The sequence below is a fragment of the Argiope bruennichi genome, chromosome 2 (genome assembly GCF_947563725.1).
Source record: "Argiope bruennichi chromosome 2, qqArgBrue1.1, whole genome shotgun sequence".
Taxonomy (NCBI): Eukaryota; Metazoa; Arthropoda; class Arachnida; order Araneae; family Araneidae; genus Argiope; species Argiope bruennichi.
Window position 1 is genome coordinate 94550831 of NC_079152.1, and position 26169 is coordinate 94576999.

The 26169-nt window shown below is 28.6% G+C and overlaps 1 protein-coding gene across 4 annotated transcripts in view; it reads right to left on the reverse strand.

The window, feature by feature from the left end:
• Window positions 1-26169, reverse strand: part of LOC129961908 (potassium voltage-gated channel subfamily H member 8-like) — a 437717-nt gene that overhangs the window by 311702 nt on the left and 99846 nt on the right. For all 4 annotated transcript variants that reach the window (XM_056075539.1, XM_056075537.1, XM_056075538.1 and 1 more), the window contains exon 2: window positions 1245-1294. The gene's annotated coding sequence lies outside the window, so the exon portion shown is untranslated. The remainder of the gene's footprint in view (window positions 1-1244; window positions 1295-26169) is intronic.

Genomic DNA, 26169 nt, shown 5'->3' on the forward strand with positions numbered 1-26169 from the left:
ATTATAAAAATCAACCCTTTGAAACATATAAGCAATTAAATTATAACTAAAATCCTTTTAAGGGACTCTTTATGTTATATAAAAAATTAAGCTCATACAATATGAATAAAAGCTGTATGATGTTATAATTTTCTTAAGAATTGTTTTTGGAAAACCATAATATATGAGTGATTTCTGAAGATATATGCCAAATATAAATCACAGGAATAATATTTTGATTCTAAGTTAATGTTTGAAAACCCACGCGCAACTAAAATTCAAATAACTTACATACATTAATACTTTCTCTAAAGAAGAAATATTATTTATATATAGAATCTACGGTAATGTTCGGTTTCTGATGATCCAGTTGTATTCAGAATAAATCTGGAAATGTGTCATAGAGCAGCATCTCTAAAGATTATCAAAATGCATTTTTCTGTTTGAAGAACGATTTCACATTTTCTTAAAATTAATGATTACAGAAACCCTGTGAAGATTTAATGGAAATATGTACCTTGAAATCGACGAGAAGATAAATAACATAGATAGAGGGAAAGTTTATCGATCTGTGTGTGGTGGCAATAACGGATCTTTCGGAATTATTCGTATGCGAATTCTAAGAACAGCATTAGTAAAGGAACGGAAAAATATTTTATTGCAATTCCGCCAAAAATCGTCTGCATTATTTATGCAACTTTTGTATTTGGTAATAATATAAACAATATTTCATTTATTTTAGATTTAGGTTATAGACTAATACAGGAAGAAAAATATTTCATAATCATAATAATTAAATTATTATTATTATTATTAATTTGTGTGTGTAAATGATAAAATTTTCATTCAAAAAAGTGTTTCCCTGAATTCTATAGAGTATGGAAAAATAAATAAAAAGCACTTTCATATTTCAGTTTTTTCGAAATTTAAGAGAAAAAAGTGCTTAATTAAGGCTTAATGATAAGATAAGAATTATTCCGAAAGTGTTTGAGACGTGTTTAGCAAATGTTTTAAATGAATAATGAACTGAACCTTGCAGAAATTTATAAAAAATCATTGAAAGAGATGAACTTTATCAATATTTCTTTAATTAAAGTGCTATTATCGGATTCCATAGTCTATAATTTAAAATAAGTTTCCTTTCTAAAATCAGAATAACCAAATTTTTTTACGAAATAAAAATAAATATATAACAATATTTTTATTAAATATTATTTTTAATAAATTGCATATAAAATAAAAAAAGAAATCTGTAAAATCTTTACCTTAAGACGGTCACATTGTCAGGTAGCATTTTCTTCTGTGGTATAAACACCTAAAATAAAAATTAGAATGATTTATAGTGAGATTATTTAATAAAATCACTTATAATTATTCTGATTCAAAATACTTCCTGTTATTAATTGCTTATTATGATTTGATTGTTAATGATATAATATAATTATATTGTTATGTATGTAATTATGATTGATTAATTGATTCGAAAATTCAACAAAAATATAATTGTGAAAGAATAATTGTGAGAGAAAAATAATTGTGAATTTTAACTTCCTTTTACTTTTAATCATACAATACATAATTACCTTTTCACATTATAATAGAATTTTCTGTCTTTCAGTTAAGTCATACATTCTAACTCATTTTATAATATTGATGAATGATTAATTTTTTTTTATAATAGCAATATAGATTTTTTAATATCTTATGTTTAATTTATATAAAACCGCTTTTACACTGCGTACAAATAATATTTGTCAGAAATTAAAATGTACATTAAGACAAGAACAAATGAATAAGAGTCGACGAAAATAATAAAAATTAGCAAATATATTTTTTTAATATAAATTATCCTCTCATATTTTTATCCATTTAAAATATCACATAAACACGATGGAAGTTTTATTTTTCACTACAGATAACTTTAAAAAATCATCTCGGAACATTTTAAATTGTTTTCTGTAGAATAGATTTCTTTGGTTTGAAGCCCTGAAGAACTAAACATTTGTATAGCTTCTAAGAAAAATTTATAAAACTGTCTTTTAAACTATTTCTACGTTGGTGGAGTTTCCTCTGGAAAACGTAAGAAATCCCAAGATCTCGATTCGAAACTGACATTCTATTTCATTTATCCTATCCTAAAATCTTTTAATTTTATGCCTTTAAGGCATTTCGACAGGTAAAAAGTATCGGCCGAAGTTCCCTTTTTTATTACGAAGCGTTGGCGAATGATTCTGTGTTTTTGAAGTGACTTGAAATAAAAGAGAGAGGACTTCATACAGAAACTTTGACAGGCCCGGAAAACAAATGAAAATAGCGGCAGCAATTATTGAACAAGTAATAATGAAAATAAGATCACAAATATTTTTATAATCTCACAATTTTTTTTAAAAAAAGAAATGTTTTTATACCACCAGATTCTTTCCCCCTATAGACCAAAATAAGACAGCTAAAAATGTTTTTTAATAACAAAATTAAATAATATTAAATAATGAAAAAATCCTTTTTGATCTGCAGATATAACATCATTTTCTGGAGAATACGTTCTCAACATTTGGTTATGATCCAATTTATGGTTTTTCCACAGAAATTCTCTAGTAATTTGATATTAAATTTGAATAACGTTGTATATATGGTAAAGAACAGTAGGTAAATAACTTTTTCTTAAACATATTACATTAGCATTTATTTGGTTTTGTAAAAGAATCTATGTAGAAATAATAAATCAAAATACATCTTGTCATAAAAAATAAATTTCAAAAATTAGTAAAGTAAAATAAAAATTTTGCATGCTTTCTAGAAAATTATCCGTTTTCTAAAGCTTCAAACTATAGCTTGCAGAGCATCTTAAATTCTTAAAAACTAAAATAATACTCCACGCATTTTAGAATTCCATCGGCTTGTTTATTCTTTCAACTTAACATATGTTACAAACCATTGCCAGATTCCAAAAGGTTTACAATTGTTCATCAGCTGATATACAAAAAATAAACGAAATAATATTAATAAAATTTGTTTATCAAAGAAAAAATCGTTTGCTTTTACCTTTTAATAATATTTTAACTAAATAAAAATAGTAGCAGTTATAAAATGTCTGAAAAGGAATAATCTGCTAAATGTCCATTAACAGATTTAGATTAATTTCAGTTTATTAACAGATTTAGATTTAGATTTTAAACAAAAGTATTATTGTAAAATTTCTAAGAAAGATCCATACCTGTAAAGTTACTATATTAATAAGCAGAGTAATAAACAAAGAAGTTCACACAAAAGAAAGGTTTTCTAGTGACTAAATTTATTGAATATATTAAAAGCAGATATAATAATATAGAATTCTGCTGCAGAAAATTTGTTGGTTATTTTCTGTTTGTGCTTATTGCTCCTTTTAGAGTATGGAATTTTAAACAAAATCTGTGAAAGACACTTAGGGCTTTTCCAAGACCATTTTTGGATGATAAAACGTTTCTTCAATTTTTACATTAAATGTTAGGTGATATTAGTCATCAATTATTAAAAAAATTTGTATTGCGATAGAATTTTGGAGGACTTATGAACACTTGAAACTTTTAAATAAGGTACCACAACCTTATTTACTTTCTCGTATACGTAGTATAGAGAAAGTATAGTAATCGTCAAAAAATTCGAACTCGAGATTTTGAGAAATCTCTACCTTTTAGACCCCCCTGAGTTCGAAAAAACACATTTTAAACTAAATTTAGAGCTTTCTATCAAATTTTGAACAAATTCCGCTCCTAGGAAGGCGGTCTGTTAGGCTGTTAGAATATAATTTAACACGATAACTGCAAAACAAAGAAATCTAGATAGACAAGGGATTGTCCGTCTGTCGGTCTGTACTTCCAGAAACATGAAAACGTTATCAAAAACTCAAAGACGCATTGACTTAAATATATCGAATTTGGTATGAGATTTTGTCACTACCATTGCAGTTCTGTGTCAATTTTTTGCTTCAACTGACTGGGAAAAACACTTCTAAAACACAAATTCGATTTTCGGATACTATTAATCGCATATCAGATATTCATCGCCAAATAACTCGCCAAGGATTACATGATAGATTCTGTAAAAATGATATATTCACGCCAAAGGTTAATATTTCATAATTATTGTATGCTAGCGCCATACAAGGCATTCCGTGGGATAACAACTTTATTAAAGAAAATGTGAGAAACGTTTTGGAAAGACCATTCCCTCTGGTTTTATAAAAAAAATTGATGACTCATTATTTAAAAAATATTTAAATAATATAAATATATTTAAATTTGAAACATAAGTGTATTAAGCAATCTGTTATAATAGTATTTCAGCATTTTTGGGGCTTAAAGCTAAAAATTTTAAAACATTATTTTTCAGATTATATATTTCTAGGATTATGCTTCAAATATATACATGAAAGTTATGTTTTAAATTCATGAAGAAGATTTAAATATATAAAGAAAGATTCAAACTAAAGCTTTTAATTGAATAAATTTAAACCAATAAAAACAATTGTTTATTAAAAAGTGTACTATCTCAAAGCAAGAAAAATATTTATCAAACTTTCTGAATTATGTGAAATTTTGTGAATGGTTTGGTTTACACTTTGAAAGTATTTTGTAATTAAAGTGTATATATTTCCTTTCATGTAAAATATTATTATGCGTTTTCATTTTGGATTTTCTTCTCAAACTCAAAATTGATGCAACTTTTGCGTGAACATTTCTTGGGAAACTAAGAAGAATTTAACTGACTTTAAATAATTTTAGTGAGTTTGGAACATTTATCATAAAAGCAATAAGTTGTATTTAAATATTATAATTATTATTCATACATCAGGAATACCAATATTGCATTGAGATTTTATATGGTGTCAATCTCTATGATATTTTTCTTAAATATTATAAATTAATGTAAAAAAAAATTTTAAAAAAACATTTTGAAGGACACTTGTTGCTTTAATAGGAAGAGGTAATTTTTATTTATTCCTTATTGTTCGCTTCTCTTTTTGTGCAATAAAAATGTACGCAACTCCATGATGTTTTGTGATATACTGAATATCTCGTAATATCGTGAAGATATAAAGATATTAAGTGGGTATTTTGTGGCAATAGAATGTGTGGTACATAGAGCGATTATTTTGTACTATTCGATAGAAAATAAGTTAAATACCACTGAAATTTTCACAAAAAAATATTTTAACTGATTCGTTTAATTAGAATATTTTTAATTTTATGGACTTCAGCATCATTATTTGCATATTTATTGCAAAAATAGTCATATTTACATTTTTGAAATTAGATTTTATTTCTTTATATAAACAATATCGATTTCCTATACCTACAGTTCTGTAAATCAGCTACATTATATTTTTTATAACCTGTTACATAGAAAATTTTAGATTTGGTACAGTTTAATCAATGATATATTTTTTTGCTATATAAACTCTTAACAGTAGTATGGTGCACAATGAAGAACTTTTATATCTCGATGTCAGCAGAAACACAGGCTAGAAATCGACATATTAAATCGTTTCAAACAGCCTTAAAATATTGGTAAAAGAACACCGAATGTTTTCTTCTGATAAGCACCACTCATATGCAGCTGGTTAGTTTTGACAGAAATAGAACAAACCATTTATCTGCTTGAACATGTCCTTTCTAAGACCTTTTGAAAAAGGTGTTTGCCTTGCTTAAGGCGATTTCGGACAAACTTTTGAATAACCTTTTTCATTGCTCTTATTTCTTAGCTTTCTTTTAAACGATACCCTCTCTTACAATTCCAAAGCTCTCTTTCTATAATTGAATGAAACTTTTTTTCGTAAATAGATGCACGCTAAAAATCTTTTTATTTCATTCTGAAGAACAATCAATATCAGTACTCTATCATTGACTTTTTCGTATATTTAAATAACCTAGGATTTCTTCTCCGGTTCTCCTTTTATCCTGGTCTTTATTCTCTGAATGTATCGTGGGGAGTGGATATGGGGAAAAAAAAAGACATATTTTCGAATGTCGTGACAAAGTCCACAAGACAGAGAGTACGTTCCCCTTTCCTGGTTTTCGCATAAAGTCACGGAATAAGGGAAGTAGTGTGTTTTGTGGTGAAATGAAACACAGACACTCACGCATATTTTCTAATAAGAATCGTAAGAATATTAAATATTTCTCGAAAGATAAGACAAAATTATAAAAACTTTGGAAGAATACTGAAGATTTTAATAAAAGTCGCAATTTAAGTTGTAGATTTTTTTTTGAATCAGAATTACTATCCTGACTTTTGACAAATTACTGTTAGGTTGGAAACAAATGATTTGAAGAAGTTATTTAACAAGTTATTGTTTTAGATTAGAAATGAACGCGTTAAAAGTCTAGAAAATACTTAGAGGCAAAATGCTTAGCTAAGGTAGGAATAGCATTCGGGCGCACTATATTATATATATATATATATATATATATATATATATATATATATATATATATATATATATATATATATATATATATATATATATATATATATGCGAGTTTTAGAGAAGTTGACAGAAAGTAAGGTATATTAAGGTAAGGATGCATAGTAATAATAGATAGAACCTCTTAAGATTTCTAATGTCATATGAATTGTATGCTTATCAAAATTTAAAGCCTAAAAATATTTTTCTGAAGAAATCAATAAGACCAAGTTATTTAAAATAGTTGATTAAAATTTTTAACAACATTAACCAGGAAAAATTTAGTTGGGAGACGAAACAAATAATTAGTTGGTTGCCAAAGAATATTGGTATATGATATTAGGATATAGTCTTTTAATTCAGCCTCATTACATTCATTAGATTTTGCGACATATAACAATAACTTTCAGAATACTCCATTAGCAGCTAATTTGTGATCAGATCCAGAATATTCTTAATCATTTGATCAAATAATAGCTCCAAACTGGTAGCACGGTCTAAATGTGATTAACTTGTTACATCTCATATGAACACTAATGAATATTGAACAAAACAATTTCCTATTAGGTGGATAATTATTCTAGACTATAGTATAAAAGTAACATTAGTTATATTTTTAAATGCGAATAAATTTGAAGGATGAGAAGAGAAAAGGATTATGTATTGATAAATGAAACAGAGCGACTGGCTAGTTTTTGCTGAAATGTTACATTTTTGTTGAAGAATTTTCCGGCAGTCCGGTACGCACAAAAAGTAAAACTAGTAATAATAATTTGCTTCATTTATTACTTTCAGTGAAAGAATATTAATACATGTCTGTCGATGAAAACCTTTTATCTTTTCATCAAATTCACCATGACCAAATAGCCATTTCCTTACCCTTTTTAGAAGAAGATGTACATTATAAGGAAAGCAATAAGTTATGTTTATTTAAGCAATTTGTTACTATATGTTTGTGCCAAAATTTTCAATTTTTGCTAACTATAAAAGTTGCTGCTCAAAATTCAAATTATGTTTGATTTGATTTTCTATTTTACTCAGCGTGTTAGCTGAAAAATAGAATTGAGAACAAGTCCAAATAATTCTATGAGAAAGTACTTTCGTATAAATTCAGTATAATTTCCATCTGGTTCCGCAAATTAATCATAACTCTGAATCTCCAATAGAACTTTCCCAAAACTTTAAATTGTTAATGCATTTTATGGCGGGATTCTATGTCGAGAGTTTTCTAATTAGAAAACAGAGGATTTGGTATCTTATTTCATCAAAAATATGTTTGATTAAACATGGATCAGTGTATATTGTAACTTACTTTTAGAAATCAAGATTTGCATCTTAATGTAAATTGTTTCTACACTTAAAGTCATGATTTATACTCTAAGCTTTTGATTGGTCGTGACGTCGTATACGAAAATGTATTTAAAGCATATGTCTTGTGTTTCACTGGATTTAACTAACTTAATTAGATTAGATTTTCATTCCTTCTTTATCTGGTTTACTTATGTTTTTAGTTGAAGCTTAAATATTGGCTTTTAAGTTCGCAAAGTTATAAAAAATATATTTTAAATTCTTTGATTTCGGTTCCTAAGTCCCACTGATCTTGACTCTAAAATGTTTTCCAACATTTACCCTTTTCTTTATTCTATAACTCATGCTCTGACATGGATATTCTACTGGATAACTTATCTTATTTTAAACTTCAATGCATTAATTTTAAATTTTTATAATTAAATACCTAAAATGTATTTATCTTTACATATTTTATTATATCTAATAAATACCGCAAGCATACCAATCAGCCTCCCAATTTATTGCAAATCAATTTTCTCACAACGATTATATATATATATATATATATTATAAATATAAACTATTAAAAAGTAGTACCATCAGATTTTAATTTAGACTGCAATCTTTAATTTCTGGGGAAAATGAACTTACCATATTTAACTTTTACTAACCAATTGTAGTAAAGCATATAAATAAAAAAAAATTAGAAAAGAAAGACATACCATTTGAAAATCCATTGTCTGAAAAAAAAAAGATTTTTCAGCCTTTGACCATGGTTTTATCATCAGTATTTGACCATGAGTTTATGTGAATATTGCCAAAAGGTCACCTTATCGTTGCTAAATGATTTCATGGGGACGATAGGAATTTTACTGAAGGGATTTGAGAAATGTTCCACTACTAGCGACAGTTAAATCTGAATTTAAATGTCCTTTGATTGGTGTGGAGAGTAAGGTAGTGGGCGGATTGACAGCTCAGGTGGGTGCGGTTTAGAAATTAAGAATTTCATCCTAGAATAGTTTATGTCGCTTCAGAATGAGATATTGAAATTTCTAAATTATGCATCATTTCTCATGAAATTTATAATTTAACTGAGAAATGATGCGTAATTTATATCGTTCCCATTAAATGGAGAAATCTAAGGTAGCTGCGGGCTGCCTTCTATAATCAGATTCTAATTTCGATGACAGTTGACGCATGGTTTAAATCTTTCTCATAAGATGACATGTAAGAGGATTCGAGCAGGTTTCTTTTTGAATTTGATATTCTAATTAATAATCAATGAATATGTAAATTCAAGATTCGTAAAATCAAAAACTATAAAAAAGTCAATTTTAAAGGCTTGACATTATTTTATGTACATAACATTTTGTAAATTCTCTAACGTATGGTAAAAATGTTGTTGTAGAACATATAAAATATTTTTATTATTAAATTTTGTATATGATTGCTATTGATGCATTTGTAAAATTACAAAATAGTAAATTCATGCCCATAAATTAAAGATAACGCCAGCTCCGGCAAATAAGGATTCAGAAGCAAAACAAACGTACGTAAAAATTGTGATTTTTGCTTCCAGGAGCAATTACAAAAAATATTTACCTAACAAAAACTTAACTTTACATGGCTAGTATGATGGTTAATTCACTTTTAATCTCCCAGAAGAGGAAATACAATCCGTACATAAGCTTAGGCATGCTATCAAATTATCGAGCTGGAGGAATTATGGAGGAAGATTACTCCACTCAACAAGCAATGCGTTCTGAGTTTCCTGTACACACGTAGGAAGTGGTTGACGGACTGCAACTTATCGGCCAAGTATGTCCCACACATACTCTATTGAAATCAAGTCAGGTGAGAATTATGCTCATTCCGTACGGTAATATCTTGAGATTGAAGGTATTCTTTTACGATGTGGGAATGGACATTGCCATCCATCAACAAATTCTACGCCCATGGTATTCTGAAACAAACGTACATGTTTGATGATGAATGTACGTACATGTAGAATGATGTCTCGATACCTTTGGTTTGTCATGGTTTAGTTCTGATCAAGAGCCCAGTATAATTAGGCCACGAACGATCAATCCTGCATCACCGTAACAGTCCGTTAAGTGACGTTCTGTTGTTGGTAACGGGTACCTGCAGTTCTCTCTAAGAATGTTCGAAGTGAATCAGACTGCAAACTGAACCTAGACTCGTTCGGAAAACATCTCATAACACGCAATGCGACAATGTCCAGATTGCGTGTTCACTACTCCAGGTTAACCGATGGAGAGAGTGAGTTGCCATGAGCGGAGCACATTTGACAGGCCTGAGAACATATAGACCAATATGTCCTAACGTCTTTACATGGTATGCATTGAAACTGCCGTACCAATGGCTGAAGAGAGCTAACGAGACACGTCTGATGCTGTGTTCCGTCTGCTTCTTTTGACAGCTTCAGGTAAATACCTGTCGTCATTCGGTGTTGCAATACGGTGACGACCTGCACTGTAACGTCTACTGACATTTCCGCCATCTTGAATTAGTTGCCAAAACCTAAATGACACGTTGAGCGATTCCAATTCCTTATATGCTTTCATCTGAGTACGCCTACATTCCAGACGAGCAGTAATTCTACCGCGTAAAAGATGTATGTAATAGTTCTACAAGTAAAATTTTTACTTTAGAGTTCGATTTCCTTATAATTCTGAATTATCTTTAATTTATGGATATGAGTGTAGTTAAAATTTAACCAAATGCACAAAAATTAACGAATTATAAGTATGCTACAAAAATTATATATGTTTTAAAACTTTTGAATTTTTTTTCAGTTTAAAATTTTGCACTGTAAAGTTCAAAATCTTTTCCATTATTTTGCTCATTTTTTTTTATAAAATATATAAGAAATAATTTAAAAAAAATTAAAAATTTATGTACGTCTTGAAATATTGCTGTACATTTTGTTCGACAGAGTACATTTTAAAATTATATGGTATTGACATGATTATTTGACCGGTGGAAAATCAATTATTCTTCGTCTAGAAGATATTTTGATCTCATGCTTTATTTCTAGTAATATTCCTTTTTATAGTTTCTATTAATTTAAGCGTGAGAATAAACCCTCCTGAAAGGTATTTGTTTTTTTATATAGATAACAGTTTTTGCAAATAACTTTTATTCCTATTACCATAAATTACTCTCCTTAATCAAATAATAATAACTAAAGAAGTTTAAAAAAAAGACATCCGACTTGGCTTTAGGCCTAATTTTTGAGTTTTTATTGCGTTAGAACATCCGATAATTCAAATTGGACGGCTACCAGATAATGGATTTCTAGTTAGGATAATCGATTTATCGACACTTTTGGAGCCCAGTGCGGAACATATCGACAGTGAAATAAATAATATTTCGCTATAATTTAATGTCAACATTTTATTTTATAGCTAAAAGAAGAAAATAAAGTGCTCTCGGTGAAACTTATTAATTTGAAAGGAATAATAAGTGCCATTAATAAAAGCAGGGATAAGATATTGTGCTTAAGCTTTTCCATTAGAACCGTGCTGCTAATTATATGAAATATAGTTATCAGACTAGGGAAGAGAAACCATTTACTTATTTTATAAATAAATTGCACTTTGAATGGATGTTTGAAAAATTATAAATCTGAGATGGGAAGGAAAAAATCGAATGTTAAGAATAAGCCAAAGAGTGTAAAAGCTGTTAGTTCTAATTTTTCTTGTACATAAATATTTATCAAACAAATATTAACACCATGCTCAGAGATCAACAATCTCTGCATTATCAATCTATCGCAATATTCACTACTCAAATTATCTTATTACATTTAGAAACTAATATTTTCAGCTTTAACTCCCTTTTTTTATACACTTTTAGGAGAATTGACTTGTTTAATGTCGAAGAATATAGAAGTTTTAATTAATCTCCCCATTATTTTTTGGAGAGTTAGAATTTTCTAGTTTCAGACGCTTATGTATTCCAGATGACAATACATCGTTCGAATATTTAATTATTAGTGGTTCGACTGATAAATTAAACTTCTTTTGTACATTTTGTTATTCCATTTGAAATAATTAAAAAAAAAAATTATATTTCGTGTATGAACTATATTTGCAAAAATGACATGCAAATTAACAAAGGAAAGTAAAAAAGCATCTATTACTCAGTACACTAATTAAATTGAGTTTTTAGGAAAAGTTTATATTAAATTTATTCATTAATGTTTTCAAAATACCATTTTTACTTTCTCGTATTCGAAGTACAGAAAAAATATAGTAATCGTCAAAAAATTCGAACTTGAGATTTTGACGCATCACCATGTTTTAGAACCCCCCCCCCACCTCCCGAGTTAGAAAAACACATTTTGTAAAGTCCATCTGTCTATATGTGATTAAGATAGCTCTGAGATAGACAGATGAAATTTGGTATACATGCTCTAAACCAAATGTGTAGATTTCTATGAATTTTTAAGCAAATACCAATCAGGAGAAGTCTGTATATCTAGCTGTTCGAATCTAAATTAGCACAATAACTACAAGGCAAAGAGAACTAGACAGATAGAATTAGATACACATCTATGGTGTACCGGCACAATATAATGTGCTTTAACATCTATGGTGTACCGATATCATGTAATGTGATTTAACATCTATAGTGTACCAATATCATGTAATGTGATTTAACATCTATAGTGTACCAATATCATATAATGTGATTTAACATCTATGGTGTACCGATATCATGTAATGTGATTTAACATCTATAGTGTACCAATATCATATAATGTGATTTAACATCTATGGTGTAGACATATCAAATTTGAGCCAAATCCAACTAACGGTTGATCATCTCTGTCTGTCCTTTCAGAAACTTGTAAATGTGCTAACTCATAAACACAATGAATTAAATATATGAAATTTGGTTTTGTACTTCTTAGTGTAGTTTCATGTCAAATTTTTATTTTAATCGGTCGGAAAGAAGGCATCTGAAATGCAAATTTGATTTTTGAATACGTTTGATCGCATATGAGGGATTCATCACCAACACACTCGTCAAGGATCATACGATAGATTCAGTAAAAATGCTAAATTCAAGCCAAGGGTTAATATTCCGTAACTACTATACGCCATTGCTAAGCAATGTATTGGCGGCCTTCTCCAAGATCTATTAGGATATCATCTTTATTAGAGAGTATGTGAGAAACGTTTTAGCTGAGCACTACCCGCTGGTTTTCTGTAATAACAACAAAATGAATAAACAGACATAAGTCCATGTGTTTGCATGATTCCATTCATTAATGCGTTTTCCGGATTCTGGGAAGTTTGAATGTAAAGGTCCCTCAAAATCTCGAAGTCGAATGTTTTGATGATTTAAATATTTATTCTTTATGTACTTCAAATACTAAAAAGTAGTAAAAAAAACACTATATGTCTAACTACGATGTGTCTTAATGCATATCGCTGAATTTGCTCCCCATTTTTTATTTTTTCTTATACATAGTATAGAGAAAGTATAGTAAAAATTAAAAAAAAATAAATTAGAACTTGAAATTTTGACGAATCCCCAAGTTTTAGACCCCCCCCCAACACACATTTTTGAAAAAACATTTTCAAAAAATGTCAGTTTGTCTGTCAGTGACAAAGTTAACTCAAAAATGTTTTGAGCTAGAAGGTTGAAATTTGGTATTCAGTTTTTTACACCGAATTTGCATATTTCTATTAAAGGTTTGGGTAAAATCTGTTTGTCCGGCTGTTCGAATAATAACACTATAATTACAGAATTAGATAGATTCAATTCGATACAGATTTAACATCTATATTGTAGATATCTGTCACACTTTGTGCTAAATCCAATTAAAGGTTGACTGTCTGTACTTTCAGAAACATGTAAACACGATAATTCTAAAACGCAGTAACTTAAATATATCAAATTTGGTATGGAATTTTGCGACTACAAGTACAGTTTTGTATGAAATTTTTGTTCCATTTATAGGTATTAGTCAAGTAATAATATAAAAGAAATTTTAATTAACCAATTCTATAAAAATTACATTATTTAAGTAAACACGGGTTACTCACATGCAAGCAAGTGAACCGCACACAGACTGAGGAAAAACTCCGGAAAAACTCTGTTTCCGGTGTCAGGGGTTGCCAGAATGTTCGCAGAGATCTGTCATCCCATCCGGTGACACATTACAGTTCTGGTGCTACACAATCAGTTAACAAAAACGGTGCTTATGGTGCTACCATCCCATCCGTTGACTGGTTACAGCTCTGGTGCTACACAATCAGTTAACAAAAACGGTGCTTATGGTGCTACCATCCCATCCGTTGACCCGTTACAGCTCTGGTGCTACACAATCAGTTAACAAAAACGTTTCTATAACACAAATTCGATTTTGTATACTATTAACGAGTGCCAGAGATTATTCGCCAAATAACTTGCCACGAATAACAAGATAGATCCAGTAAAAAATGCTAATTTTACACTAAAAGTTAAAATATCGTGACTATTGTACTCCAATGCCACGTAAAACGTTTTCTGTCATAACAAAGGCGTTTTCTGTTATTATTACAGAGTATCCGAGAAAGCTTTAGGGAGATCACTTTCGCTGGTTTAAACTGTATTTATCTTCCCATTTTAATGAAAGTTAATAAATAGCAAATAACAATTTCATTTGTATAATATATTCGGCATTATTTCCAAGAATATAAATGTTAACTTCTCATACTTATACAGCAAATAACTGCAGAGTAATGGCGCTAAAGAAATAGTTTTTCTTCGGAAGTCTACACTCACAATTAGGAGAGTAAACAAATGGAGATACAAGTTCTGAATAGCGATGGAAGTTTATGGAAGAGAAAATGAAAAGCAAACCGTCAATTGTAACTATCATGTGTCTCAGACGTATTGCTGGATCGGTTCTTTTCTTTTTGCACTTATTTAGCTTCATTTTCTTTTGATCCATTTATTTTCAAGGATATATTCTTTCTATAAATAGACTTCCTCACAAAAGACATGGCGATGTTTCTCAATATGAGCTTAACGTAGAAATTACATCACTTTATCACTCATTTCACGAAAATCAAAATGAATTTCTAAACAAAGATGCTCACGATAATAAAACGATGGAAAAATGTTTTTAATAGAATAAAATTTGAAATCTTTTTCATTAAAATCCAGGAAAATTGTTGGATATTTAAAAACTCCTAAAATAAATATATTTGGTTATTTTTCTTAAATGCCTACCATATGTTTATAAATAACCGATATAACAATATTGAAATACATAAATGTCCACTTTGTGGCAAAGAATGCACGGCTAATTTTTGTTGAAATCTACTTTAGTGTGTTTCTTCATTTTTCCTTAATATGATAACTCAAGCAAGCAGGGTAGTCCCCTATTGCTAACTTGTGTACTAATCTTTTTCTTGAGTTGTATTCCAGCTTTTTGGGGGGAATTCGGCATTTTTGGCATGTTGGTGATGCGAAAGGGTACACTCAAGTAGATATCAGCCCAAATTTCGATGGAATTCTGTGATATCACTGTGTTATCACACGGATGCATTAAAATAGTTTGAAACTTTAGTTAAATAATATTTATTTATTTATTGAGATAGATATAGTAATTTTGTGGTGACTTCTTACTTTTCGGACTGGAATATTGCTATCTCCATAAACTGCATTCTTGCCAAATATCTGCTATGTGTCCATTATATCGTTTGGCGCAAATGTCGCCGCTGGTGTGATATAATAGTTAGAATTAAAGTGCTATTAATTTGCTCACTACTAAAAGTTACAAGATCTGCTCCACATCAGCCTTTCTGTTAGATCATTCATGCCCAATTTTTAAAATTACATTTTTAATAACCTCACTTTTATTTTATTTTTATTCAATGACTTCACCTAATTACGAAAACGATAAACCACCAATCTGAAGTTAACTCTAATCACTATCCTTCTCGTAAAGAAAGGAAAATGGCTGCATCGTTAAAATCTTAAAATTTCTAATCAACAATAATAATAACATGGTTTATTTCACTTAAACATACATATGATTTCAATATTCCTATTTTCGATTCATTTGAAAAAAAAAAATACGTTAGAATACTTCTTTGAACACGAATTAAAAAAGTGATAATGTTGCCAAAAATCATATGAGATTAAATTTTTTCATCTGATGCATCGTATCGTAGTATGTTAATGTTTTACATTCATTTCTTCAACATTTTTTTTTTACATTTAATATTTACCATTGATTATATCAATTATATCACTGATAATGTACTCTTGAATATTATATTTAATATAGTTGCTATGCGCGTGTTTATAATTTTAACAAAGAAAAGTATTGCTGTAAAACAAATGTAAGAATATTTTTTAAAACTTTTTTTTTTTAAATTGAAGGAGAAATCATACGAAAATAAAATCAATATCATTGAGAAGTTATTTCTTTAAATTTTAAATTGCTGTGAAATAATTTTCATGCAATAATATTATTTTTCTAATTGACATTAAAGAATATTTAAATTTTGGTCAACTTTTAAATAAATAACTAATTAAAATTTTGAAAACACCTCTCTTAATGAGTATCTACTAAAATAATATAGACATAACCAACAGGACAAATAAAAGTTTTATATCAGAGAATGCCTTGAATGGCATTGGCGTACAAAAGTACGAAATATTAACCCTTGGCATTGTTTTAGCATTTTGCCTGAATCTATTGCGTCATCCTTGGCGAGTTATTTGGCCATAAAGCCTTGGCATGCGGTTAATAACATTCGAAAATCGAATCTGTATTTTAGATGCTTTTCTTCCAATCTATTAAAACAAAAATTTGTTGAAAATTATAGATACATTTATAATCTCAAAATATCATACCAAATTTCACTCATTGCGTTTTCATATTTCTGCAAGTACAGACCCATAGACGGTCATCTCCTCATTATATTTGACTCAAAATTTGATAGATATCTACACTGTAAATTGTAAATGTGCATGCCGAATTTTATCCATCTAGCTCTCTCTGTTTTGTAATTATCACATTAACTTACATTCGAACAGCCGGACAGACAGGCTTCCTCCTAGCGGATCTTGCTCAAAATTTGATAAAAATCTACAAATTTATTATAAATACCGTATACCAAATTCTATCCGTCTAGATCAAAACGTTTTTGAGTTCTTTGTTACAGACAGACAGACTGAAAGACATTTTCCAAAAATGTGTTTTCAAATGTGAACTCAGGGAGGGCGTAAACGAAGAGATTCGTCAAAATCTCGAGTTCGAATTTTTTTGAAGATAACTATGATTTCTCTATATTATGCATACGAGAAACTATATATAAGAAACAACTGCGTGCATATTTTGGAAGATTTAGGTTCAAAGGTCTATTTTATAAGCATTTGAACGATATTTATATCATACATATCGCATGACTTATTACGCAATCACTTCCAACGCATGTAATATTTTGTCTATAGAAATTACGCTCTCAAAATTGTGTACTATCCGAAATACGTGCCAGAAATGGACGAAGCCTTCGGTATAATACCTTTCCTGTAGAATATTTTGCGAAAGATTTTTGCATCGTGCGTCTCAAATGACTCATTACACAATAATTACCAACGCATATTAATATTAGAAAGCAACGTACCTTTAAATATTACTATATTAAAATAGTTTAATATCCATGAAATATTTTCTATAAAAAAGATTTTTAATATAGCGACAGCCATTATGCAAGCAATTCTAGTGTAAATTTTCAGTTTTTTAAAGCTCTTTTATAGCATATATATTTTATAGTAAAAGTGAAAACATTTTTAAACAGCATAGGATAGTTATTTTAAAACGGTATGCTTCTATTTGCAGAGAATTATTTCTGAATGTACTTAACTTGAACTTATTCCAATTCATTACAGCAAACTGGAGTGTACATCATTATGCAATAAATATACTAAGTTTTTAATATTATTTTTTAAAGCAAGATAAATTAATTCATGTTTGTTGAATAAATACTTAAATGTAAAAAATTATTGAAGCTACTTCACTGAAAATACTTTTATATATTGCATAATTGAAAATACTTATAATATCGCATAACTGAAAATGTTTTCAACGAAGCATTTCCAGTCAAAACAAACTACATCTAAAGATGAAATTTGTTCACGTTCTTATTAATTTTGGAATCGAATGCAAAGGTGAATAATTGGAAGTAACATTAGAAGAGAAAATTCTAATGCAACATTTAAAAAATTAATTATTGGGTTATCAATATTCTGTCGTGTAAGGAACTGCAATTGATTTCATTCTGCGTGGCAGATTAGAAATAATAAGATAAAAATTTTATTAAATAAACTGAAATTCACTAAATGTGATATACGTTTTTGATGAGTTAATTTTGTTTTAATGTTATACATTCCGTTGTCTCGCATTTTATATGTAAATGGTCATGGTGGTATTTGACACCTTTTCCCCTTATCTACATACTTCAAAATGGGTGAATTATTATATTTTTGTTTTGCATATATTTTGGTCTCCATTTATTAATCTTAATCTTTGAATATGACATTCTAGAACGGTGCTTTAATTTTATCAATAAACTGAAAGGCCCCAAACGTTCATTCAATGAAATTACGACGAACGCCCGAGATGCCGGGATATCACGTCGAAGTTTTCTCGGCAATTGTGTTAAATGTGATTGATTGAATACCCGAAACTTGTTCTTTATTCGTTGGAGACGTTTATCTAAATGAATCTTAGGGGCAGGTAGGTTTTGTGAGAATTTTCAAAGGATGACTAAGCATACATTCGCTTAATAGGCGTAAGATAAATGGGCTTTTCATTGGTATATCAGACCCTTAAGAATACCGAATGTCATTGCAATTATTCATGGAGGCTAACGAACTTCTCTGATTTCTCGCTTTTTGAAAGAGAGTGAAGAAACTTGGATGTTACACTATTTTGAATTCGAATAAATTTTTTCTTCTTTCTTTTACCAAATTATTTCGGACATTGAAGTATCTACAAATACGTATCAAGAAAATTTCAAACATTAGATCCAAGTTTTCGCTTAATAGTTTACTTACAGTTCTAATTAATTTGAATTATTCTATTTTCATGAGACATTGAATATCTTTGCTATTGCACAATTCATTTGATTGTGAACGACTGCATTACAACCACCATTGATAATCCGATATGTCGCCAATCAGTGTGTATAATCGATAGTTCATTTCATAGTTCACCAAACTCATGCGTACTGCATTTCATGCCAAACCTTTAATTCTGACAAATCAAGATTTTACCGGATAATGTTGGTTAATCCGTAAGACAACCAATCTAATCTTATCTCATTGATGTGGATTAATTTGATTCCCAAAATCATTGAATAGCGTTGTCATTGAGAAGTTCACTCAGTATGAAAACGACAAAGCTTAACTTAAATCACTATGGATGAATCAGTACTTGTACAGTTAGTTGATTTGGATAATCAATTCTTCCTTTGCACAATATAAGCGCTGATATTATCATTGCTTTCAGCAATTAATCTAAGCTTTATGTCTTAATAATTAACACTAACAACAAATAAATAGGGTCGATCATTCTTCAGAAGGATATCGTATTAGTAACCATTTATGTGAGTAAAGTGAAATTTGAATTGGACCTTTTTAACTAAAATTTTATGTAACTAACATCGCGTTAAACCGGATAACACCAATTTCTAATTAATTAAGGAGACTCTTATTAATGTCGTTATCACATCAAAATTATCAAAGTAAAACAATCTGAGCATGACCGAATAATCAAATAAATTCTACTAATACTAAAGAGATAGATATATGTGTATGGACATTGTGGCGTCCTGCAGAATCTAGATTAAGTGCCGAAATTGCCACAGTTAGAAAGGCGAGAATATGCACCTCGCAACAATTACTTTTTAAATTTCAATTAGAATAGTTATTAATCGTTTTAATAGTAATTATTTTTAAAATAATTCCTGAAAATATTATCACACGAAACTGATTTTTTAAACCATTTCAAAATATGAAAATCTTTTTGTAATGATACAAGTTTGGTTATCGCTTGAATTTTCCCTTAATTTTGGTAATATTTAAATTTTTTATGTACTTTTAAACAGTTTATTTCATTCTTGAACTAAAATTCAAACTTTTTATATTTCCATCAAACATTTAATCGCGAGATTTTCTCTCGTTTTTGTATGCCAAGGAATAAAGGTTCTGTATAATATCTGCGTAATTTTACATGAAAAATCAGAAAGTGAAGTTACAACATCTTAAATATTTCTGTAGATGGATACATTATTCTAAAAATTACGTTTTTAATGTTTTTTTAAAAAATTATTTTACCATAAGATTTACTACTGTTAGGAAGCTTCGCATACAAAATAAATCAAGCTAATATAAAGTTATTAAAATAACAATTTTAAATTACGTTTGATGTCACTTTTTAATTTTTTAAAAAATAACACATTTATAAATATTTATATATATATATATATATATATATATATATATATATGCAATCTTGGAGAAATCATGAACATTATGCTCAAAAGATTTATTTTTGAAATAATCAAACTGTAATTCCTATGAACCAATTGATTGCTAAGGGCAGATAACACTGCTATAAAATCAAATTTATTAAACGAAGACAATCTGAATGTCGAAGAATAATTCAAGCATCTAAAATAGAATAAACAATGAAATCTGCAATGGATTTCAATATATCGTTTGGTTTGTATCATTATCAAATGAACAAATCCCAACTTCTGTTTTGGCATGAAGCAACACAGAACTTTTTCAATCTGATTTATTGACTGATTTACCAGCGTGCGAATAAACTTAATCATGAATGAAATTCGCTGCGAGATTATAAATGTTACATTTTATTTATATGTTTTATGTTGGATTGTAGCAAAGACTAAAGGGTTGAAATTTGCAATTTTTATACTTTCAAAATTATTCTGATTCACTGGAGGTTATTACTAATATTTTATTTTAGAATTATTTTAATTACATATTTGGCATTACTATTTTCTGTTAATGGATTATTGTTTGATTCAAAACAATTTTAGTGTTTAAATTTGACTTAAGTGTTCATGGCATTGTGGACAGAAAAGATTTCATTGCAAGAAACAAGATTTAATGTTTCTATGTATTTATATCTAAATTTATTGCAAACAATAAATATTTTAATTTACTTCTTAAGCCCTCAGTCACTGTGCATGAGATTTTTACTGCAACTTTCGTTAGTTAAACTTTCACATTTTATATATGAAAGTGAACGTTTATCTAAAGACTTTTACATTAAAGTCGTTCCTTATGTAATTCTGACACGTCAAAGGCAGTTCAGCAGTGATTAGACAGACGTAATAGTCCAAATTACAGCACATAAGCTTTGATTTACGCTGCAAGAAACACTTATAAGTGAGCTTTTACTTGGTTGGGTAAGTTAATTTGCTGCTTTTAACTGAAGTAACCGTCTTTGCTTACAGATGCATCGATCAATAAAAAGGTATTACAGAGAAGGATCAGCATCATTAATCTGCTCCGATTAAGGAAGGATTCTCTTTTGCACGCTCCACGAAACAAAGACGACGGAATTCTGCAGAAAAAGAGAAACGCTTGAGGGAGTTGGAGGAGCCCACCTCTATCGATTCATTCCCTTCTCACGTTAGAGATTTCTTTCTGTGGAGGAATTTTGCTTCTCGTGCCCCGAGACTGGTTGCCATTTTCTGCATCGGATGGGTCACAGAAAAGTTTTCGATCGCCCCAGAGATGTCCTGCCATATTTTCCGGACGGTGGTTGGGAGAAGAGTAAGGCGAGGCCAGATTTTAAATTCCAAGGAACGTGAATCGTGTACTTTACTTCGAGAATGGTTTTCAATCTTATTCTTGGAAATATAGATTTTTATAGAAAATATTAATAAGTGTTAAAATTTTTCTTTTCAAGAAAATATAGACTTTAAGATCAAGGTCGTATATAACTAAGTTTTGGTATTATAGTTACCGGTAACCCAACTAATATGAAAGTGAATCGTGCACTTTATTTTGTAAATGGGTTTCAGTCTTATTTTTGAAAGTAAATAGTGTTATGGAAATATTATCATGTAGTAAGATTTAAAATATTTCTTTTCGAGTAAATGCAGACATCAACGTCATACGTATATCGTTCAGTTTTGGTATAATGGCTCATGTGAAAGTATTCAGAAATTGAAAGATACAGGAAGGTAAAATATAATTTTATATCTTCGTAACTGTTACCATTATAGTTATTGGATGGTTGATGATAATGAAAATACTCCCTTTATTAAGTAATCACAGAAAGAAATACGCATTTGCTTATTACATTTTTAAGGAATTTTAAATTAAAATAAAACAATACAAATATAGAAACAAATCTTAATAAGACAGAAAAACATGAGAATATTTACGTCATTTCAGCTGAAACTAGAACAGTGAACTAAAAAAATGATTAAATGGATAAAATTTTAAACATTAAATTAAAATAGGATTGCATCCAATAAAGAGAAAATATCAATAGAAATACTAAAACATAATTGAAAAAAAATGCTTAGATTAAAAGAAAAAGAATGATAAATGTTATTTACATATATTTGTATAAATGCAAACACAAATATGAAATGTATACATAATCAAATTGCTCAAGCGCATTTTAAAAGTTCAATGTTTAGAAAAAGGGCAAATAAAAAGTTATTCGATTTTAATTTCAAAGTCTGTATGGATTAAAAAAAAGTAATGCGGTGATATAAATTTTCCGACCGCAGTACACATGGATAGACAATGTAGAATTCAACTACAGTTATGCTACATTATAATTACATATTGCAATTACTGTAGGCATATAAGGAAATAAAAGAGATCTGTAAACACAGAAACGCCATTTTATTCAAACTCTAGTGAACTCTAAGGAATAAAAGAATTAATTTGTATAAAAAAATTTTAGCTCTTATCCCCCCCCCCCTTTTCTTGCTCATTTGGTTTTACTGTATACAAACAGATACTACTGAATTTCAAAATAGGCATTTTTGTTATTGCCAGTATTTCCTCTGCGATGTTAATTCTAATAATTTTGCATTTTTCTTTTATATTAAACTAGCCGCCTTTGGAGATTAGATATTTCGCAGAGATTAATGATATCTGCAAATTTCAATTAAATATTTTTTGTAATTGTGTTTTAATGTTTTTTTTAAATATTTCTAAATTTCAACATTTTGATTGACATATAATTCATACTATTATTTTAGAAGCCTTATATGTCGTACTAATCAAAACGGTGTATTCCTTAATTTTCTTTCTATAACTTTACACATCTTATTACATCACTGTGAAGAGAAACAGTATTTATAAATAAGCGTATTTCAAAAATAAGTGTATTTTAAAATTTTCTGAAAGCAAATTTCAAATGAATGTACAAAAAAATTTCAAAAATATTATTAAACGCATATCTTATATTGAAACCTTCTCAACAAAAATAAATTGCCAAATACACTTATATATTAGTAAAAAAAAAGTAGGATGATGTATTAGTAGAACAATGAAAACAATTTGAGTTTCACTTCAACAAAAAAATAGATTATCGTAAAATACGGTTAAAATATTTGAAAAAAAATGACATAAAATGAAAGAATGCGGTTTCACAGGTGTAATTTTCAAATAAATATGGGACGAAATCCGACAAATAGAGGTTTGATTCTAAAATCCATATATGGACAATAATTTAACAAAATATCCTTTTTTAGTTTATTATTGTAACTTGGTATAAGATCTTAACATTACAGTTTTTGATCAAATCTTTTCACCTGTCAGTATTTAATGGTCTAAATGAGAAAGAAAAAACTAAACCAGTGGGAATGATCCTTCCAAATCTTTCTTGCCTAGTCTCTTGTAAAAATTTTACCTTCCTTCACTGTTGACATGTCATAAGTGCACAATTACTAGAAAATCAAAAATGTATTTTGAATACCTATTTTCCATTTGACTGAAGCTGAAATTTGATATTACAAATACAACTGTAATCACAAGATCTTGTACTGAATCCATTTTTTGGGTTATTGCACTTTTGAATTATCGCGTTTACGTGTGTACAAAAATACAGACGGTCAACCTTTTCGGCAAATTTATTTGAAAACTTATTATAATTCTATACCGTATATACTGAGACGTCTAACTAAATGTTAGTTGCCTAAATTGTTACGTAATCGAATTATTGTCTTTATATGTACACAAAACACTTGAAGAAAATCACAAATTTGACCAATTTGATCCCGAATTCGATAAGCCAAATTTTATCCAACTGGCTTTTTCACATTTTTTAGTTATGTTCCATTGTACTTGGATAGCCGGACAGACAAATTTTCTCTGAATAGATATTTTTCGGCATAGCTTATTTTGAAAGTTACTTTTTTTATAAAATAATCTATGATAAAAGCATAATATTTCTGCATTTTAATAAATTTATGTTTCGATTTTATAAGCTAATTACTTTTATTGGTATTTATTACATCATTTACATACTTTTTCGGATTTTTATTTCAAAATATTGCCTGAACATAATAATTTCGACACACACTGCATTAGAAATATGTTTTCAAAAATGTACTCAGCAGTTTTATTTCATTCATTATCGTTTTCATTTTTATAGGTATTTGATATGTTGGTCATAAGAAAATGATTTTATACGTATTTACAACAATAAAAAAGAAATTATAATAAATGATTTGAGTCTAAAAACTCCTACTTTCCATAATAAGTCTAATATTTACTGAAGACTATTTTTTGGAGTACGGTCCTTGAATTCCCTTTGAAATATGCACGTTTTTAAAAGAAAATATATTCAAAGTTTGAATAGAAGCAATACGTTATCCTTACGCATCCCTTTTGCTACAAGGGATACATCAGGTTTGTAATGACATATTTATAATTTTTTTTTACTGATTCAAAAATGTGAAAGTTAATACTTTTATCATTTTTATAAGGTTTTTTGTTAAAAGTATTTATTAAAATATTTCAAATAATTAGATCTTTAATTAAAACACACCAAGTTTGTAATGCCCTTCGTGTAATTTTTTTTAAACATCTCTCTATGAATATAGACCAGAGGAGTCATCAGGGGGTTTCATCATCTTGGAAATGCATCACTACCTCTATAATGTGCAACAATATCAACCGAATGAATGCTCATATAATAGAAATACAGAACAATTATATTTGACATGTCGATGCACTCAAATCGTACTCAGTGATTTCTTTTTACAACAGGTTTATACAAAACTATGTATATGTTTCATCGTATCAAATTATCGCCTCTGATTTTAAAACACATATCACAACTAAAAGTACCAATACTGAACATATAAAAACTTCAAAAATATGAACGAGAATTGCTTGGTTTACACTATGTTACAAAGACAGCTAATACTAAATATTTTTTCTAGGTGCTCTCAAAATTTGAAAGTATTTCCTTTCGAAACATAAAGAAATACAATAACGTCCATTAAATAAATATTACAACCAACTGAATTTGAATACAAGGTATTCATTCTGAACCTTTTGTACGCTGAAATTACTTTACATATGCACTGTAATTTATCTGAATATAAATAAATTATACAATATTTTTTTAATTCAATTGAAAACGTTTTGACATATTTGAGTTTTGATTGTTAATTAAATCTAATTAAGGGTATTAATTATAGTTCACAACATTCTTTAACAGGTATACTAGAGCTTGACACAATTATTGAGCGAATTCGAAGCTGATGCCAATTAAATTTAACATAAACTGAAAAATGATAAATCTTTAGCGTCGTAATACGAATTAGAGAATCATTAATTAGGAAAAGATCAATTTAAGTGAATGCATTCACGATGATGAATGAGTTATGCCTTTGGAGTTTGTAGATTTCAATGATAATACTTTTGTCGTCTAACTACATACATAAGAGTGTTAAATCTTGTAATTGCAAATGAATAATTAAATAGCATTCAAGTTAACAGTGTTTGCTTGATTTATTTTGCTAACAACTTTGATTCTTAGCTTAAATGTGTTTGATGCTTTGGGAGAGCAGTAGAGAATTTTAATTTTTTTTCTTCTGATTATATTGATAAATACTTCATTACATTTGGCAATCAATTGGTTAGCCAGGGGTATTGTTTGTGGTAAATTTCGATTAAATTCTTATACATAACATTATTTTTTTTTTTTAACATTTCCCTTAAAAAGTATTTTTAAGTTTCAAATTCGGAAAAACATTACACTTATACAGGGGTTGGACAAAATAATGGAAACACCTAACATTTTGGCATCATAATCTTTGAACATGCTATAAACAATCAAAACTTGACATATTTTAATGTTTTTTAGTTTTATTATTTTTTATTTGATATGTTTATTTAAAATAACTTATTTT